Genomic DNA, 7,481 nt, shown 5'->3' on the forward strand with positions numbered 1-7,481 from the left:
GGTGCCCAAGGCTCCCAAGAATTGCCCACAAAGGCAGGATATTCCACTTACTCCTTCGTGAATTTCTAAATTCTCCACAGTGGGTTGCTTCCAATCTAGAGAAACGATGTAAATTACCTTTATGTTACCATTAGCTGAGGTCCAATAAAGTCCCTCTAAATAAACCCATTCATCCCCTTTATCTATCCAGTGATTCACTGGATTTACAAACTCCCAGGGGTCAAACCCGAACCACTGAGGCAGTGGAATCCTCTCAGTTCGTCTAGCCACAGTTAAAACATGCACAATCTACACAAACACATTCAAACATGCCACGTGTCCTCACCCACACTTCTTTGCTTGCTCTGCTTCTCCCCAGCTGCCTCCCCGCAGGACGCTATCTGCCCACACAGCCTCCCAGCCGGCACCCTGGGCCTCACTTGGCCGCCTCACTAGTGGGCAGAGCCTCCCCGCCCCGCACCATGGGTACACTCACTCACTCGCCCCCTCCTTCGTATAACTGAGCCCACAAAGGCACTCACTCACACAATCACAAAAACCCACCTACATTAACCACAATGTCCAGACACCATAAGCGCACAATAGCAGTAAGTAGAATCACAGCATTAAGGTCCAGATTCACTTGACCCACCCCCAGGATCACTAGTGGTCACAGAATTGAACAGTAAATATCCCTTCCTCCTGCCGCTCTATTGGCAAATGGACCCTTCCCCCTCCCTCCGGCCATGCTTGGTTGGCGACTGCTTGCAAGCCCCAAACCTTTACTCACACAGGGACTGAGCTGTGCACCAGATGTCTCTGAGCAGCTTACCAGCAGCCCTTTTGGTCAAGGCCCCTTTTAAGCTTGATACACACTGTTTATCTCTGCACAGAGTGCCTGGAGCACGGTCAGGCAGTGCCGGGATCCCGGGTGTGGTTCTGGTCCCCACAACTGAGCAATGGCAGCCCCAGGCTCAGAGCCAGTCAGAAAGCCAACCAAGTGAGACCAGAGGGAGGGCACCCTTCCAGTTTCTCTTGGGCATGGCCGCAAAACAACCCCTGCTACTTCTTCCTCCACCAGTGTTTGGGCTGTGCTGGTGGCAGAGCCAGCCAGGTTGTGCTCTGCCTTCCAAAGCCTGTTGGGAGCGGGCATGAAAAGCTCTGCATGCACAGCGGAGAGTCCTGGAAGGTGCTGGCAACAGCTTCCTGCGGGAACAGGGCTCTGGGCTCTGGCTGGAACAGCCTGGTTTTGGTGCCATGACCGCAGGCAGGAGTTGAGGCAGGTGAAGAGGCAGCAGGCAGCTAGTGTTTGTAGAGGGCCTGGGGCTGCCCCTCTGAACCTCCACCTGGAAACACACTTGGGAGAATATGAGCTACAGCTGGAGTGCCTGTCCTGAAAGGACCTGAAGTCATTAAGCCTTTCCAGCTTTTCTTAAGAGTGTGTTGGTGTTGCCCAAGAAAGCTTCATTTGGGGAAATGCCTTTGGAGGAAAAGGGCTTGCTTCTCAAGGAAAGTGCTTCCCAGGGAGCTCCCAGTGAGGTAGGTGCAAGGGTCCCCCTTTGGCTCTCTGTGGCAGAGTGGCAAGGGAAGGGAGAAGGCTGTGAAGAGCGGGTTTGGCATCTGCCTGGACCTGCAGAGACCAACCCAAGCACCTGCAGCAGGGTGTGTTCCCCCTTTGGACAGAGGCATGAGCAGGAGCATCTCTGTCCAGCCGTGAGCCCCAGAGCTCTCTCTGAGAGCTGTGAATTAAAAGGCCTTTACACACACACTTTTCACCTCTTCCCTGTCTGCTGTGTTTCAACTCTTGGCAATGTGCATTTGCCTCTTGCTTAGTGGAAGCTGCTGTGGCCCAGAGCCAGCACAGAGCTGGGCTGTGTGGGCCAGGCAGCGTGGAGAGTCTTGGCTGATCTTGGTGTGTCCCTGGCCTCAGAAAAGGCTGGGAAGGTTTGCCTCCCAAGGCGTCCTGCTCATTGGCTCTCCCTGTACATCCTGGAGAGAACAAGGTAGGCATTTCTGGCAGCTGGGCATCAGCAGGCCTGAGAGTGGGGGCATGTTGTGGAGCCAGCCCAGCTGAGATACCCTGAGAGGAGCCCAGTGCTCCTTGCTCCCCTCTGCTGACAAGTGAGTGTTTGTCTGGTTTTGGGATGGCCCTGGCTGTGTGAGGGGTGCTGCGTGGACACGAGACAGCCGGTCCTGTCCCGCTGGGTCCCAGCAGTGCCTCACAGCAGTCCTGCATCCACGTCAGGATGCTGGCCAAGAGAGGTCCTGGAAGCTGAGGCAGCTGATTTTAAGCTTGTGCAGGTGCCTACAGGCCAAGGCCAATGGTGTTCCCTCAGGATACAGCAGTCCTGAGGGGTCTCCCTCGTTCAAACAAATCGGCAGCCAAATGTATGGTCTACCAAAAGCCCTTTTATTGACCTGGCGGGAGGGCAGGGGTCTGCACCCACTAAAATGTTTCTCTGCCACATATAAATTTAAGTGGGTTGATGTAGGAATGTATCAAACATACCGTCCTTCTTTACACGGCTGTGGTGATTTGATAGGCAGGGGGTTAGAAATACATGGTGTCTGATTCCCAAACTTGAAGCTGATTTCCAGGCGCTGGCCAGGAGCGGTCTCGATGCCCCAAAGCAGCACAAAGTCTTCATCACAGCTTCCCTGCACAGGGCTGATTCCACACTTGCCCTTAGTTCTTCTGGTAGACTATGTCTAAAGCTTTTTGTCAGGTCACTCTTATGTCAAGTTAGGCCACCAGGTTCTTCTTATGCTAACTGGTGCTAAGTACTTAGGTATGTCTGTGCTAATTACTTGTTTACTCATGTGCATTGCTTGTGCTTACTTATGTCAAACAAAGGCCTTGTTTCATCCCCAAAGGTGCCTGAGGCCACCCGCTCCTTGTGGCACCAGTTGCTTTCCTGTGGAATGTTCTCCCTCCCCAAGGGTAAAGAGGGAGCTGGAGAAAGAGCTTGCCCGGCTGCTCTCCATCCTTTCCCAGCACTCCTGGTGAAGTGGAGAAGTCCGAGCTGAGCGCAAAGGTGCAAATGGAACAGCCGTGCACGGGAAGGCTCGGTGGGAAGGATGATCCAGGATCCATAGGCCTGGCAGCCTGAGCGTGCTCCAGGGGAAGGCCTTGGAGCAGATCCTCCTGAGTGCCATCCCACGGCACCTGCAGGGAACCAGGGCGTTTGCTGGAGGGTGGGAAAGCTCTGCGGAGGGATGGGGACAGCTGGGGCTCCTGGCGGGGTGTTGAGGGCTTCTGTGTGGGAGTCTGGGGGGGTTGGTGTTGGGGGGGTGTTGGAGAAGGAGTTGTCTGGAAGGTGAGAGGTCTAGGCTGGAATTTGAGTCAGTTTGAAGGCAGCATCTGTGCTTTGGCACAGTTTTGGTTAGGGAGGGCAGAAAGAATATCTGTGACTTTTCCTCTTCATGGTCCTGATTCTCCTGCAGGGAACAAGAGGGGAGAGCTGTACTTTACTGGCCACTTAGAAATCTGTACCAGGGGGAGGATTAGCCCTTTTGTAATCTACTCATTTCTTTGGGCTACTTTTGTACCACTGAGTGGACTCTCATTTCTTGAGAGCTTTTATTCCTTAAGAGAATTAGGATATTATCATCCCTTCCTAGAAAACCAAAGCATGGCCCTTGTTTTTTGCCCTTTTTTTGTGTAGTGTTATGTTCTGTAAAGTGACCCTCAGTGGATGAAGTTAAGGCAAATGAGTTGCTGCTTTGAGATGGGAAGCAAAATTACAAATCTTCACCTCCTCAGGCCATCCCAATTAATTTGGGAAGTTTGCAACTTTTTGGAACTACTTGAGTCGAGCAATGGGAAGTAAAGCATTCCTGAACTGAGGATTCTTACTTGCCAGATTCTTCTGTGCCTTCGCCGCTGAGGTGGTTTTGTGCTGAAGGCAATAACTTCAATGAGAAGATAATTTCAGCATGGAGTAAGAGCTTCTGACAGAGACCCAAGTGTTGCCAGCAGTTGCTCCAGGTGCTCCTGCCAACAGCCCCTGCAGGCAGGAGTGCAGCCCCCAATGCACGTGGGCTTTGGCTCCCTCTGGCACAGAAGCCCCCCACGGGCACAGGTCTCTGGGGCAGGAGACAGGCACTGGTGCTGCCAGGGCTCGGGGGTGGCAGGTCTGCTTGGGCAGGGACCCTGCCACATCTGCTGATGTCAGCGCTCCCCGGGCGCAAGGGGTCAGAGCAGCATTCCTGCCCTGGCCCACACGTTCCTCGTCTGTGTCACACGGCCACGCTTAGGATGGCCACCAGCCAGGACGTGTCCCAAGGAGGCCGTGCCAGCTTCTGTGGAAGGCCCCATGCCCTTCCCAGCGCAGCTGCGTCGGCAGCCCTGGGGCCTCCTTCTGCTGCCCTGAGCCCGCAGAGCAGGGCAGCGTTTGCTGATGGTTTGAGCCGTTCCTAAAGATCCTGTCGGGGTGTCTTAGACACTTGGGGTGAGGGATTCCTTCCAACCTGAGCCACTTTGGGTGGGCTGGGGGTGGTCCCAGGGCAGGGGGCAGTGTGTGCAGGGGCCCTTTGTGACATGGTGCAGCATGGTCACCGTGGCATGGAACGGGACAGCGTGTCCAAGGGCCCTTTGTGACACGGGGTGACATAGGAGCTGGTGGTGACAAGGCCACACCACAGTGCTCGGAGCACGCGACGGGACAGGACGGGACAGAGCGGTGCCGTGAGGAGCCCCCGCACAGCACACTTGTTCGTGTCTGACCCAGAGCTTTTCCGAGGTGCTATTCCTGCAGCTGACCTCGAGGCCAGACCACAGGACTTGGTGACCCGTGGCCTTCCCAAGGCTTCTCTTCTGCAGGTGTCCTCGAGGGCAGACCGTGGGACTTGGTGCCCCAGAGGCATCTCCCATCCCTGCCACCAGTGCCCTCGAGGCCAGACCACAATCCTTGACAGGAGTCTCCTGTCCTTGTGGCAAGGAGCCCTCGAGACCAGAGTGCAGGACTTGCTGTCCTGTAGCCTTCCTGAGGCTTCTCTCTTGAAGGTGCCTTCCAGGCACGACTGCAGGCCTTGCTGACTCGGAGATTTCTGAGACATCTCTCCTGTGAGTCGTCACAAATCCAGTCACTGACATGGAGCAGAGATCCCCGAGAGTGCCCAAGCTGGCCTGGGTGGAGGAAGAGGAAGAAGGCCCTGGAGCTGGCCCAGCACAGGAGACTGAAGAGGTGGTGCGGTTCAAGCCTCTGCAGGAGGGTGAGTGGCAGAGCTGGGCTGCTGGGCTGCAGGGCTGGTGGCTGCAGCCAGCTTGGCCACATCCCATCCCATTGCATCCTATTGCATCCCATTGCATCCCATCCCATCCCATCCCATCCCATCCCATCCCATCCCATCCCATCCCATCCCATCCCATCCCCTGGGGACATGCCCATGGACAGGACGGAATAGGGGCCAGGACAGACACCCCAGAGCCGTGCTCCATCCCTTGGGACATCCCGGGGCTGTTCCTACCTGGGGAGCGCAGGGCTGGGCTGTGTTCTCCGGCCTCGCCCGCAGCCCCTCAGCTCAGGCTGCGCTCGCTCTTTGCCAGATGCAGCCGTGCAGCGCACACAAGAGCAGGAACGCACCCGTGGCCTCTTCCGCAGAACAGCGCAGGTACCTGCAGCCATCCCCACCTGGGCTGGGCCTGCTGTCACTGCTCAGCCGAGCACCGCGCTTGGAGCATTCTGTGGAACATCCCTGGCTTTGAGGGCCATGGCAGTGGGGTGGCAAGGGAAGCACTTCTCTGGGGAAGCTGGGGACATTCCTCCCTCTGGCAGCTTTCCAAGTCTCCCCGTGCCTTCTCCAGGTGCCTGCCATGGTGAGGTACATCCACCAGTGGCTCATGGCCAATCAGTTTGCTGAGCACAGGCTGAACAGGGCCCTGCTGGATCTCACCAAAGAGCAGCCTGCTGACGTAGTAATGACGCTCCTGCGTGTGGCCCCATCCTGTGACAGGTATGGGGCCCACCTGCCCAGAGGGCTCAGGGCTCCCCAGCCCATCAGCCTATACAGCCTGTCCCAGGTGTCTGACCAACAGAGAGTTCCAGGGCCCTCTGGCTGCTCCCTTTGCCAGCCCTGGCACGTCAGCCCCCGAGCCTTCTGCCATGCTTCCTCGCTGGCCCTCAGGGACCTGTCCCCACAGGGCTGGGCTGTCTGGGTGCTGCTGGCGAGGGGCAGTGGGCAGAGGCAGGGCTGGCAGCCAGCTCAGCTCCCCGCTGCCGCCCAGGCCACGGTGCTGTGTCCCAGACTCCTCTGAGACAGAGCTCTGACCCCACAGAGCTGCTTTGACCATGTGGAAGAGCATCATGTGCTCGCCCAGGACTGCGGAGCCGGCGCAGCTGATACTCCTCGATGTGCTGGGGAGCTGGCCAGAGCACAGCACGTGCACCTCCGATGGGGACAAAACGGGTGTCTTTGTCCTGGCTGTGAGTTTCTGACACTGGCCTTTGCTGGCCCCAAGGCCACCTGTCCAGCAGCTCTGCATCCTCCTTCCCCCACTGCATCTCCCTGCCTCAGGCGCTGGGCTGAAACCTGGCCTCGGGGCAGCTTCAGGGCCACCAGGCCCGGTGCTCCCCCTGTGTCTCTCCGGGCCTCTCCCTCCCATGCTCGGGCCCTGCCACACGGACACCTCGGCACTGAGCACTGTCTCGGGCTGCTCTGTCCTTTGCAGGCAACTGTGGTGATGTGGAAGATCCTCCAGATGCCCTGTGTCCCACATGTAGTGACCGTGTATTTCCCCCGCCTCTTTGTGCATCTGCTCTTCCAAGTGTTCTTCAGCACGTTGGATGTGCCAGCGGAGGTCGATACCTTCTGGAAGGGATGCCAGCAGCAATACGGCCTTGCCACCAACCCCAACAGGTGCTCCATGCCAGTCCTCCTGTCCCTGCCAGGTGCCCAGGGCAGGAGCCAGTGCTCCCAGCGTGACCTGGGCTTTGCTCTGCATGCAGGTTTGCAGTGCGGACCCTGAAGTCCCTGCTCTGCCAAATGCAGCACGAGGATGTGGTGGTGGCAATAGAACGCAAGTGTGGCTGGGACACGCTGCTGTGTGCTGACACCCACCACTATGCCGTGGGTCTGCTGGCCAGGTGAGACCCCCTTCTCCCCACTGCCTCTGACATTTGTGCTCAGTGCCCAGGGTGCCCCACACAGTCCCCGTGGTCGTGGGCCAGAGGGCCTTGTCACCGAGGAACAGCCAAGCCGACTGGAAAAGGCTGGGAGAGGAGGGGGCCCACAAGGAGCCACCTCCCAAATAGCCCAGGGCCCTTACAGGATGCTGGGGAAAGGCCAGACCTCTGTGAGTCAGTCCTGGGAGAGGTTTGTCCCCCGGCCCAAAGTCTTGGTTTCTTTTTCTCCTGCCAGGGAGATGTCCTGTGTCTCCATCCCCTTGTGCTCAAGGATCGCTCGCGACCTGCTCCGGCTGCTCAGCACACAGGAGCCACGCTGGGAACTGCCCGCCCTGGCGTTCCTTGTGGAGGTGAGCCTGATGGCCAGCGCTGCCTCGC

Source organism: Anomalospiza imberbis, unplaced genomic scaffold (assembly GCF_031753505.1).
Source record: "Anomalospiza imberbis isolate Cuckoo-Finch-1a 21T00152 unplaced genomic scaffold, ASM3175350v1 scaffold_74, whole genome shotgun sequence".
Lineage (NCBI taxonomy): Eukaryota > Metazoa > Chordata > Aves > Passeriformes > Viduidae > Anomalospiza > Anomalospiza imberbis.